Raw genomic sequence first — 13,990 nt, 5'->3', positions numbered from 1 at the left:
GTTCTGCATGTTCTTGCTCTGTCCTTGAATAGATCATAATATCATCTATAAAAACTATCACACATATATTCAGGTACTTTTTGAAAACTCTTTTCATCAAATATATAAAGGCTGCGGGTGCATTGGTTAACCCAAATGACATGACTAAGAACTCATAGTGTCCATACCTAGTGCGAAAAGTAGTCTTCGGTATATCTTCCAGTTTGATTTTCAACTGGTGATATCATGTTCTCAAATCTATTTTGGAAAAATGTACAGCTCCCTTGAGTTGGTCGAATAGGCCATCAATCCTGGGGAGAGGGTACCTATTTTTAATGGTCAGCTTATTCAGCTCTCGATAGTCTATGCATAATCTCATACTGCCGTCCTTTTTCTTTACGAACAGTACTGGCACTCCCCATGGCAACACACTGGGTCTTATCATTCCATTATCTAGTAACTCTTGCAGTTGAGAAGCTAGTTCCTTCATCTCAACTGAGGCTAGCCTATATGGGGCCTTGGATACTGGTGCCGTTCCTGGTGCTAATTCTATAGTGAATTCTATTTCCCTGTCAGGTGGCAACCCTGGTAAGTTCTCTGTGAATACATCCTCGAATTCGTTTACTACGGGTATGTCATGTATATTAGGGACCTTCTTCTTGGTATCTACCACATAAGCCAAATAGGCCTCGTTTCCTTTCCTTAACAATATTTTTGCCTGTAGCATGGTCAGAAATTTCTAGTTCTGTCGTTGACCTTTAAACACTACTTCTTTTTCATTTTGCACTCTTATCTTTACCCTCTTCCGTTCACAATCTATTTGCGCTCCGTTACTGGATAACCAATCCATTCCTAAGATTACATCAAATTCTCCTAACGTAAATGGGATTAGGTCAACCTCGAAGACCTTCCCTTCTAATTTCAACTTGCACTTAGGGTGTACTTGATTTACAGGAATTATTTCTTTGTTTGCTATTTCCACTTGTAATATCTCGCGTAAGGGTATGGTGTTAAGTTTTAGCTTTTTAGCAAAATCTTGAGATATAAATGACTTGGTTGCTCCAGAATCAAATAAGACATTTGTATGCTCGGAATTTAACAAAAGGGTACCTGCTATCACGTCAGTGTTTCGAACAGCATCCTAACAGTCATGTTGAAGGTCCTAGCAGCTGGGGGTCGGTTGGATGCAGCTTTGCTCATCCTTGAGACTGGGGGCTTCATTATTGGGCAATCCTTCCTCATATGTCCTGCTTTCCCACATTGGAAACATGTCTTGCTATATTGGGGATAGTTGTTGGCAAGGTATCCGGGTTGGTCACACCTGTAACACGTCAGAGGGGCTCTTACCTGGGTACACACTCCACGGTGTCTTTTTCCGCATGTCTGACATTCTGGTATTGGGGCACGTGGTTGGCTATGAAATGTTGCCCTATATTGTCCGTCGCCCTGACCAACACTCTCGCTTGGGGCCTTTCTGAATCCGGGGCCTCGCGCAGGTTGGGACACCACTCCTCTGACGAACCTGCTTCGAATGCTCCTGTTCCCGGTTCCTATTCCTTGGCTTCCTATCTTCCTCTTCCTATTTTCCTTTTCCTTCACACTCTGCTCACTGCCAGTTTCAACAATCGAGGCTTTCTGCACTAAGGTGGCATAGTCTGTCAGCTCTAGCACTGCCACTCGGTTTTGGATCCATTGTTTCAGACCAAGCTGAAACCTTCGCGCTTTCTTTTCTTCGGTATTCATGAACTCAGGCACAAATCTCGACAACTCAGTAAACTTGGCCTCATATTCTGCCACAGTCATCTTATCCTGTTTTAACTCCAGAAACTTAATCTCCATCTGGGTTTCCATAAATCTAGGAAAGTACTTGTCTAAGAAAAGTCATGTAAATCTATCCCATGGGATCACAACATCAGTCTCTAGGTTTCGTTTGGACTCCCACCAGTAGTTAGCTTCTCCTTTCAGCATATAAGAAGTGAAAATGGTCTTGTGTCATTCCTCAACCCCTAGTATCTCGAAGGACTTTTCTATCTCTTTAAGCCAGGCCCGTGCTTCAACGGGGTCGGCATATCCTAGAAACTCTGGGGGTTTGAGAGATTTGAAGGTCCCTAAAGGCAGTGGCTACAGTCTGTTGGGCAACATGTGGCTGTGGTGGAATAGGCTGTTGGTTCAGATTTGCTCTTAGCAGTTCCATAAATTCATTCATGGGGTTCCCTCCCTAATGGGGATCCTCATCCTCTTCTTCTACATATTCTTCCTCATCATATTCATTATAGTCTAGGTCCTCTTCACTTTTTTCATTTACTACAGGCTCAGGTTCATTCCATTATTGGTTAACTGATTCTGCGCGCTGTGCCCTGGTTCCTCTTCTACGGGGTGGCATTGTTCTGATAAGGAAAATTTGTCAATGTAGTTGTAATATTTTACAATTGGATTAATTTATTCATATGTAAGCATGTCATTTATTATTTAGCTTATTTTTATAAAGTGCAATAATATGGACATCAATTTCTTTATAACTGCTTATATATATATTTCGTAAGGTCTCCCACTTATATCTTGGGGGACAAAATAATTAGCTAAGTTCATACATGCCTAATTGCAATACATTACTACTTGTCATGAATACTGATATGCAAATACATAAGCCGTGTACCCTAAAGGGCTAGGAATGCTATCTACTACCAGCTATCCTATCAAAATTGGTGACATGTCACCCAGCCTTCTGCAAGGTCCATATCTAGTCACTAGTCTCTCAGTCACTGTCACTGCGTGTGAGGTCACGCACCCTCCTCATCGCTCCTGCCAACATCAGCTCTGCATCAACTACTGGGATGTATCCTCCAATCATTGTCATCCTCATCTGCACCCGGGTACGGAGCTCGATCCCATCAATCTCTCTACGGGCTACGGCTGGAGAAGCAGCTCTGAAATCCCCTGGGTATCCTAGTTTGATGGCTCTCTCAGCTGTCAATGCCTGGCGTAACTCCGCAATGCGAGCAGATTCCGCGGTAATCTCAGCGTTAAGCTGAGCCACCATCCAGTCGTGTACAACTACATGTATGGTTGTCGGGGGTGGTAGAGGTGAGTCTGGGTCGCTAGAGGATATGTCGTAAGCCTCATAGACCTGTGCATATATCCCATCCTCGTCATCATCATCAGTATAGGGCATAGGGCTCTGAATCCCTGGGGGTGGAGTAGGAGAGCGAATAGTCGGGTGAGGGTACATCTCTACATCCCTCCAACCTACGCCATCTCCCTGGGTCATCTCAACGTCATTAGCTATAGGGACAGGAAGGTCAATCTCCTCCTCTGGGACATCCTCAGTAGGGTCATCATCTGAATCATCAATGGGTGGGTTCTCTGGCTCGGGAGTAGGATCACGCTCAGGAACCATAACATCCTCAACAGGATCAACCTCCCTCATAGGCTCCACTGGTACATGACATAATAGGCAAGGTGTTACTAACTTAGAGTCGAAATTCCCTTGAGGGTAAAATTGTTAAGACTACCCGTGTAGCCCGACGACGAACTCGACTTGAGCTCTAATTGATTATTTTATTATTCTTACGTCTACGTATTTTATATCCTATCATTTCCAAGATTTGATAACCTAATGCTCTGATACCATTTCTGTGGCGCCCCAAAATCCGGGGTCAGGAATCTCGGAGGCCAAGCTATCTAAACTACTACAACCACACAACTCACACTATAATATATAAATACTCACGCTTTATGACCCCACACTTATCATACACACACTTACAGGTTATTGTCTTGGAAACGAACCATTCATAACTAGAGTAATTCAACCATCAAGTGATAATTATTACAACCCAAAAGTGATTAAGTCTTACCGGGGAGTAACCTTTAAGTAAGGCTAGTCCATCAGACAAATATACGTTTCTTGTTTATTACCTTACATAAATCATACTTATAAATAAGCCAAACTAAAAACAACTGAAAACTAATCCAACTTATTCGGACTACCTGTGGTACAGCACCAAACAATCTACGTAACAATTGGCCATTTCCTACCCGTTTCCTGGCTGTGGTTCTCATGGCAGGCATCCTGATTCACTGTTGTGTTGTGTCAATTTAAGAAAACAAGTGTGAGCTATAATGCCCAGTATAATAATGTATAGTATGCAAATGACTGTACGATAACTTACGTAAAACATCATATTTGATAATTATGTTTTATTCAAAAATAGTTTTCCTTGGTGATACACACCTTCTTATGAAAACAATCCTGTAATGGATTTTATTAACCTGCGAATACCTTAAAAGTAAACGCATCACCTATCATATTCCAACCCTCCCTTGTCCTTTAGAAAATCCTATCATATTCCGAGAACTCGAACCACATCGAAGTTCCCCCAAGCGTTTTGCTTGTTGATAGGTATAGCTTTACTTTATATATATACGTACTTCCAAAAGTTTTCGGAGGAAGTACTAAGGATGTGAGTTGACCGTTGTCAACAAAATATTAAATAAGGGTGAAAAGTTTCTCCTTAAAACTATATTCAAAATATTAAATAAGTCGGGATAGTATCCTCCGACGATCTGAAATTATTCGAATGATTTTCGAAATCAGAAAGTAATTTAAATTTGGTTCTATGATTTTTAAATCATAAATGAACCCTTTAATAAATAATAATTAAATGATAATCGATAAATAATTAAACCTCGAATGAGTTTACTTTCTATAAGAATATTTAAAATAATATTCCTCAACTAGTTTATGTCTACGTAATTAATAATATTTAATGTTTAATCGGGTTTGAAATAAATAATCATTGGAGTATAATTCTCCCATAATAAAGGAATAGGTATAAAATATTTATTATTCGAACAATAAAATATAGTTGAGGGAATATGATCGTTGGGAAGTCGTTTTAATAAAAGTTCGAGGTATTTTAATGTTTCGTAAGTGGACGTTAAGTCCCTTTAAAACGTACTATTATGGACTTGTAATCGTCCTATAATATCTTCGAAACGATTCCCCGGTTTTTACCTTGAAATCCCGACCGACTCTCGGTCTTATTATAATACGTTACGCTTATAGCAAAATTAAATATTTCACGATATATACTTATCGTACAACATTGCTATATCATGCAAAATTCAATAACTACATATCATGGCAAACATGGTACTTATGCAATGATAATAAAACAATCCTTTCACAACACAACAGTAAATGGATTTGGGTTCGTAAACTTGCCTGGGTATCTCGAGGTGTAGGATGTTCTAGGTTCCGCTCGGAAATCTATAATCATAACATAATTCACTTCGTTAGGTCCCGTTATAATTTACGGCGACTCGCACTCATGCGCTACTTATTATGCACCCTCTCAACTTATATTACCCTTATTATTCCTTTAAGTTCTTATTCACATCATAGTCGCTTTATTTTTCTAAGTAGCTTAGGTTCATTTTCATTTTCGCCGTCGGCTCCGCTTATGGATTCTACGTTTTCTAATCGCGCGGCCTCGGCTTAAGATATTTTTATAAAACTGAAAAATCACTATTTTCACTTGAAATTTATATGGCAGTTAGGAAACTCAAAATTTAACTCTATGTAAAAATTTCATGATTTATGAACACTAAGTCGATCCTTTATATTTTCAAAGTTCGTAATTCGCAGTAGTTTTTGTCGCGTAAATCACTTTTAGTAAAACGACCATAACTTTTGATCCGTAAATCGGAATCAAGCGATTCAAGCGCCTAAACGATCCTTATAAATTTTTTTATCATAATCAAGGGTTATTTTTCAAGAAACTAAAGTTATATCTTCGGGACTTTCTGCAGAAACTTAAAGTTACGATTTATTTGTTTTAACGGAATTACGTTTACGATCGGAGTTTCGTTTTACGCCCTAACTCTTAACACAACCACCAAAAATCATCATCTCATCATCAACACACAAAATCCTCTCAAGAACATCATGTTATTGAGGCAACAACAATCAACTTTACATCTACTTAACTAAACATCAAGATTTCAATAATACCACTTCTAAAACTAGGTTTACAACTACATACTAAATGGATCTTGAAAATGAATCATAAATAAAGTTGGGCCAAAGATTTTTACCTTTATTAAAATCTTGAGCTGTGTTCTTGAGGATGGTGGAGTCTTGGAAGTGCTTGGTATGATTTTTGGAACCTAAAACCACCATTGAAATCAAGAAACCAAAGAAGAGTTACTATTCATACTATTCACTAGTAACTTTCTTGATTTTATTTCTCCCATCAAACCTTGATAAAAAGAGATGAAAGAATTTTTTTACCTTAGTTTGGTTGTTAGGAAGCTTGAGAATTAATGGGATTATTTTACCATGGCTAGAACTTGAGTTTTGATTTTGAATTTCTCCATTGGAGATGAAAAAGCCGAATAGAAGAATGAAGGGGGGGGAGTTTATGCTTGCTTCCTTTGGTTGCTTCTAGGAAATGGGATGGGTGATATCTTTTTATTGATTGATATTCTTCCTAGTATAGAATCCTAGGTTTATTCCTTGTTGCCAAATCCATGGACATATCTTAAGTAGCTTGCTATCTTACAAGCTAAACTACATGTGCTAGCTTCCTTAGCACACTATTTGGCTAGCTTGCTTGATCATCCTAAGCTTAGCTCACTATTTGATAAAGTAACCATGGTTACTTTCTTACCATGGTTAGTTAGTGCGTTACGTTTATTTAATCGTTTACGCGTTCGCTCGGTCGCTTAAGCGTTTTCGTAATACTTACTCGTAAATGGTTCGCGACGTAATTCCCTTTGTATTTATCCCTTATATTTTGAATTACCATACTTGAATATAAATCCGTAGGGTTTTAATCTTGTAATTATATTGTGATTCCCGTAATCCTCGATGAGTCGTAAATACGGTCGTTTTTCAAAGTTCATTTTCTTCGAAAATTAATAGTGTTTACATACACTCATTCGGTACGTATAATCATAATATCAACTCCGAAACTCATTTTCTCATGCACTACATAGTGTGGGCTCAAAAGTTTTTCCCGTCTGTCAGGGTTACTATTCATTAAACTTTTTACAAGGTCTCAAAAATTCGAGTTATTACATCCACAAAAGAGATAGAAGCTGAATAGACACCAATTATATTGAGACCCTATATGTCTATAGAATTTGACAATATAACGGTTTAAGCACAAGTTATCTATCTTGATTACATAGGGCAAGTAAGATGGTTAAAATTACCCACGAATCATGCATAACAATTACATGAACCTATGCTAGCATGGTAAGTTCTAAATCCTTAAATTCACTTTCGCTTCATTAAGAATTAACACACTATCTTATAAGTTCGCGATGCTCATAAGACGAATACGCACAACCAATACTAGGTTATCATACAATCACCACATACTAAGGTATCGAAACAATTTAACTAAAGAAATCCATAAATAAATCCGTTAGAACCCCACGATAACGATTAGCCCGTAATCAGACTCATCATCAACGTGGGTTACGATGAAAGCATGGTATAACAAACGTAGTCTTTATAACGAATAAATAAAACCAAGTACGAAACAAGAGTAAGGTTCACAAATAAGAAAACTAGCATCCAAGTTACAACTTAGAACAAAGATTCACAAGTAAAAACAAGATCTTCTTCGTCTTCATTGAATCGTGCTAAAATGGTCTTCTTACGGCTCTCCTTGTTATGTTTCTGGCTTCATATATTATTAAAAATGACCTAAAGTTGCTTATATAGCAGCCCTAATCAGCAGAGAAGTCTTCCAATTTGAATTAGAATAGAATCAGAATTCTGCACCCCGACCTGACGCGGCCGCGCACTTGATCAGCACGGGCGCACTGGCTTTCTGAACTTCGGGCGTCGGGCGGGGCCGCGCGCTTGATCAGCGCGGGCACGCTTGATCATAGCGGGCGTGCTGGGCTTCTTCCAGAAATTGACTTCTTCATTTTCTTGCAGACTTGAGCCAGTTTTCCACGAGCTTTTATTCCAACACCACCTTGACACCAAATTAGCACCGAAACAATGCTAATTCACCTGTTTACCTAGATAATGCCTGAAATGCAAAAAACACTCAAAAACACATTAAAACACTTAACAACTTGAGTACAAACTCATCAATTCAAAGCTTATTAGAGCATTATAAAGTGTCATAAATGCCACTCAACATACCCCCAAACTTGAATTGATGTTTGTCCTCAAGCATAAACAGACTCAAAAAAATAAGAAATAAAAATACATGAATGCAACTAAATAAATGCAGCGATCCCCATAGAATAACTAAACCAATCAACAAGCAACACCTCAGCAAATGTAGTTATTCGCATAAAGATCAATCAAAGCTCATAAATCAATCTACAAACCAAAGACGTGCGTGTGTGCAACTGCTTACAGATATACTATCGCAACTAGATCAACAATCATGACTCACTACTTATCAAAATAATCGCAAGTTTATAAATAGAATAAAAGCTAGACTCAAAATAATTTGTAACACTTCAATTCTTATATCGGAGTTTAACATGGATTCATGCTTTTATTCACAACAAAACAACACAAGTATGCTTATTTGATCGTGCAATGAGTGAGGTCCACAAAAGACTTATACAATAGCATCCATGTAGCGAGCGTTAGGTTAGCGGATCCCAGACTATAAAAGTCCTTAGGTCACTAGGCACAAAGTCCCCAAAGAACTTAATAACTCGAAGTACTAAAGAGCCCACTCGTGATCAATTATACATAACACTTAATTCTTTTTTTTCTATTTTTTTCAACGAATTTCTGATTGAGTACGTTTCGCCCCATCTCGCTCAACCCTAGACTACTCATAAAAATATGAGCCGGCTACTAGCCATTTGACACCTAGCCACACAACTAGCAATGAAATCCAATTTTCTCTAATTTTTAAATATCCATGTCTTTTATTATTAAGAGAACATCCTAAATTCTAAATATAAACAAGCGATTAAACCTCGATAAACAAATAAACCATGATCATGATCTAGCATTCTAGCAACCTATAAGACTTAGTGAAACACAATTGTCTCTAGCATGCAAATTAATTCAATAAGACTCAATATCACTAAATACGACATCACTACACTAGCATCAATATCACCAATTAATCGGAAAAATCATCTAAGGGATCATGTTATAATGAAATTGCTATGAAACTAAATGAACAAAATCATAAAAACTACCAAAAATAAATAAAAAAACTACATGGAAAAAATATGCAAACTATTTGCTATCATGAATATGCAACTATATGTGACTCACACAAAAACATATTCCTTTAACTACTACCCCCAAACTTAAAATATTCAATGTCCTCAGTGAAGGTAATAGTAAGGAATTCAGGCATACCTACTGTGAATCAGAATCATCACCCTCAACGGGTGGATTGTCAGGAGGCGGATACACGGAGTCCTCACCAAATACTGGCCACTGGATGTCAACCCCGGTGGCTCTAAATGCAGTCTCAAGTGCCTAGGTGAGATCGTGTGCAAAATGACTATGGATGTCGTGCATCACATCCATCCTCCTCGCTAGACGCCTATACTACGTCGAACTCAAACCAGCTCCTAATATCTGCTCTTGCTGCCTCCTACTGCTGCTGTGATGAACCAGCCTCCTCTCCTAACTAAGCCCTCCAAGCTGCTCGACGAGCATGCTAAGAACCTCCCGCAGTAGCCTGATCCATGGGCACACCACTTGGCAGATGATCATATGAATACCCAAGGCCTTTAGGATCGGGCTTCCCTTCATACCACTTTTGCATGCTCAACAGTGTAGAACTGTCGATAGGAGCACTAGGAAGCTAAAGCTTCTCATGTGCGGGCCGATGAACACCAACTGCCACACACAACTTTGTCACCACTGACGCATAAGGAATAGCACATGTAGTACATCCTCTCAAGAATCTCAAAATCCCCTGATTAATCACCATCCCCAAATCAATATAATCACCCTGAAGAATCCCCCATAGCAGACGAGCACGCTCCACAGTAATCTCATGCACATGTGAAGATGGCATGATGTTAGTACAAATAAACGAATTCCAAGCCCGGCAAACCTGTTCATGCACGACGCAGGGAACGTGGAGTAATCAGTAGTGCCCCTCTTGAACTTCCAATGAGTCTCAGGCACACACAAAGTTGCAACGATCAGATCCAAGTTGAAGTCCTTGGAGTCTTATCGTTCCAAGTGTCCTGACCCACCTTCCTTGTGGGCTGCTCAATCACCATCCTGATAGCCTCTGCAGTATACTCCACAGTCCTCCCTCGAACCACCATGAAGCCATTCTTCTCCGCCTTAGCGTTAGCATAGAACTCCCGCATAACACTCATGGGCACAATAACGGGAGCCTCACAGAAAGGAACCCAACCCATCTCTAGAATCATCTCCAACAGCTTACCATCCTTCCCCGATAGGCAGAAAACCTATCTCCTTAGCAATAGGCTTCGAGAGAAGTCTCGTGTACTCCTCTTCAGCCTCAGGAGTATACCACTTTACTTTATGTAGAAACTTCTTCCTTTGAGCATAAGATAAGTCGGGAGGCATGATATTACTCACAAGGTAGTTCATAATGTCTGCAAACCACGGTTCTTCTTCTTGCACTCCAATCAGCTGCTTGTCGGGAAAAGACTCATTTATCAATGTATCATCCAATGAAGTAGCATTAAGACTTTCTAAATGATCAGCGACTTGATTTTCAGTCCCCTTTCTGTCCTTGATCTCTAGTTCAAATTCTTGAAGCAAAAGAACCCATCTAATTAGTCTAGGCTTCGAGTCCTTTTTTGAGACGAGATAACGAATTACAGCGTGATCAGTGAAAACTGTCACCTTAGTCCCAAGTAGATAAGATCGAAATTTCTCAGAACCATAGACAATAGCCAAAAGTTCTTTCTCCGTAGTAGTATAATTCAGTTGAGCACCTTTTAGGGTCTTACTAGCCTAGTAGACCGCATGAAAATGTTGTTCTTCCTCTGCCCAAGAACTGCTCCAACCGCATAATCACTTGCATCACACATCATCTCAAAAAGTTCATTCCAATCAGGTGCAGTTATGACCGGTGTCCGTGATTAAACTCTTCTTCAAAGTATCAAAAGCTGCAAGGCACTCATCATCAAACTTGAAAGGAACATCTTTCTCTAGCAAACTGCACAATGGCTTTGAAATCTTAGAGAAGTCTTTAATAAAACACCTATAGAAACCCGCATGGCCAAGAAAATTATGAATTCTCTTAATAGAAATAGGTGGAGGAAGATTCTCAATGACCCCCAACTTGGCCTTATCCACCTCTATACCCTTACTAGAAACCTTGTGCCCGAGAATAATGCCCTGACGCACCTCTTGAGAACCAGATTGGTTTCAACACACCTCTTGAGAATGTGTCCAAGATTTCGCAAGCATTCATCAAAAGAATCATCAAAAATAGAGAAGTCGTCCATGAATACCTCCATATTCTGGAATATTATATCAGAAAAGATGGCCATCATACATCTCTGAAATATGGCTGGCGCACCACACAAACCAAAAGAAACTCGTCTGAAGGAGAAAGAACCAAATGGACAAGTGAAGGTAGTTTTTTCCTGATCTTCTGGAGCGATACAAATCTGATTGTAATTCGAATAGCCGTCCAGCAGACAGTAATACTCATGACCAGCTAATCTATCAAGCATATGGTCAATGAAGGGTAAAGGGAAGTGATCCTTCCTAGTGGCTTTGTTCAGCTTTTTGTAGTCCATGCAAACTCTCCACCCCGTGACTGTTCATGTAGGAATAAGCTCATTCTTCTCATTTTCCACCACAGTAATACCACCTTTCTTTGGCACACATTGAACCGGGCTTACCCATGAACTGTCAGAAATAGGGTAGATGATCCCTGCATCTAGCCACTTCAGAATTTCCTTCTTCACTTCTTCTTTCATGATTGGATTAAGGCGTCTTTGATGCTCGACCATAGGCTTGCTACCTTCCTCTAGTAGAATTTTATGCATGCAATAAGAAGGGTTGATTCCCTTGATATCTGCTATAGTCCAGCCAATTGCCGATTTGAAATCTCTCAGAATCCTCAGAAGCTTTTCCTCATCACTACCTGAAAGCTCAGATGCAATAATAACAGGCAAAGTAGATGCATCACCTCAAAACGCATACCTCAAATGCTCAGGTAAAGGCTTAAGCTCAAGAATGGGAGCTTCCTCAATAGATGGCTTGAGGCGTTTAGGAGCTTTGTTCAATTCCTTCATTCCAAGAGATTCAAAAGGCATATTTATCTTCCTCTTCCAGGGAGAAGCATTCAAATACTAAAATTGTTCTTCACCTTCGTCATCTTCACTATCTGAATTCCCAATAAGGCTTTCTCAAAGGCATCAGACCGTAGCAATTGGTCAAGTTCTGAAGTAACCACAGAATCAACTAATCCACCTTTAGGCATTCCTCATTTTCTGTAAGAAACTTCATAGCATTGAACACATTAAAAGTTACATCCTGATCCAGCACTCGCATTGTGAGCTCACCCTTCTGCACATCTATCAAGGTTCGGCCAGTCGCCAAGAAAGGTCTTCCCAATATTATGGGAATCTTCTTATCCTCCTCGAAATCAAGAATTACGAAATCAGCAGGGAAGATGAGTTTATCAACCTTGACCAAGAAATCCTCCACAATACCTCACGGATATGTAATAGAACGGTCGACCAATTGCAGGGTCATATTAGTCGGTTTTGGATCAGGTAAGTCCAACTGCTTGAAGATTGACAAGGGCATCAGATTGATGCTAGCTCCCAAGTCACATAAGCATCTGTCAAAAGACTATTTTTCCAATAGTACACGGAATAGTGAAGCTTCCTGGATCCTTAAGCTTCGGATGTAACTTCTATTACAGCACAACACTGCATTCCTCCGTGAGAGCGACGTCTCTAAATCATCTAGCTTCACTTTCTGCGAGAGAATAACTTTCATAAACTTTGCATAACTAGGCATCTGCTTAAGAGCCTCAGCGAAAGGTATGTTGATATGAAGTTTCTTGAACACCTCCAGAAACTTCTCAAATTGCTTATCCAGCTTTTTCTTCTGCAGCCGCTTAGGAAAAGGCGGTGGAGGATAGATTTATTTCTCCTCTATATTACCCTTAGAAGGAGTGTGCTCAACAGTAGTCTTCCTTGGTTCCACTTCTACTTCCTGCTGCTCTACTTCTTTCTCAGCCTTAGCTTCTTTAGTCAACACTTAAGTTTGTTCGGGATTCCCAACCTTTCCAGACCTTAAAGTGATTTCCTTTACCTGCTCTTTAGCTTCCCTCTTTCCCGGAACTTCAGCCTCACTAGGTAGTGTACCAGGCTGATGATTAAGCAAGGCATTGGCAATTTGTCCAATTTGATTTTCCAAGGTCTTGATAGAAACAGCTTGACTTTTACACATAAGCTTCAACTCCTCTAATTCAGATTTTTCATTAGCTTGTTGCAGCTGGAGTTGTTGTCTCGGTACATATTGCGTTTGTTGAAAACCAAGGGGGTTGTATTGCTTAGCTGGATACTTTTGATAAGGCTGTTGAACCGCATTCTGAGTGTTACTCCAACTGAAATTAGGATGATTGCGGTTGTTAGGATGATAAGTGGATGGCACAGGTTACTGTGAGCGCTAAAAGTTGCTCACGAACTGAGCTAATTCACTAGAAATTATGCACTGATCAGTCTCATGGGCACCAACACAAAGCTCACAGACACTAGTGATTTGATTAACTCCATAATTAGCCAAAGTGTCCACTTTCATCGTAAAAGCCTTAAGTTGGGCAGCTATAGCAGTTCATGCATCCAACTCCAGAATTCCTGCTACCTTTCCCCGAGTCAGTCTCTGGGAAGGATTTTGGTACTCATTAGCAACCATCAGTTCAATGAGTTCATAAGCTTCATCATAGCTTTTAGCCCACACGGCTCCTCCTGATATTGCATCAAGCATGGGTCTAGATGTAGCACCCAATCCATTTAGAAGCAGTTGATAATCATCCAATCAGGC

Source organism: Apium graveolens, chromosome 3, assembly GCF_009905375.1.
Source record: "Apium graveolens cultivar Ventura chromosome 3, ASM990537v1, whole genome shotgun sequence".
NCBI classification, from domain to species: domain Eukaryota; kingdom Viridiplantae; phylum Streptophyta; class Magnoliopsida; order Apiales; family Apiaceae; genus Apium; species Apium graveolens.
The sequence above is the reverse complement of the archived record's forward strand: the minus strand, read 5'-3'. Positions refer to the sequence as shown.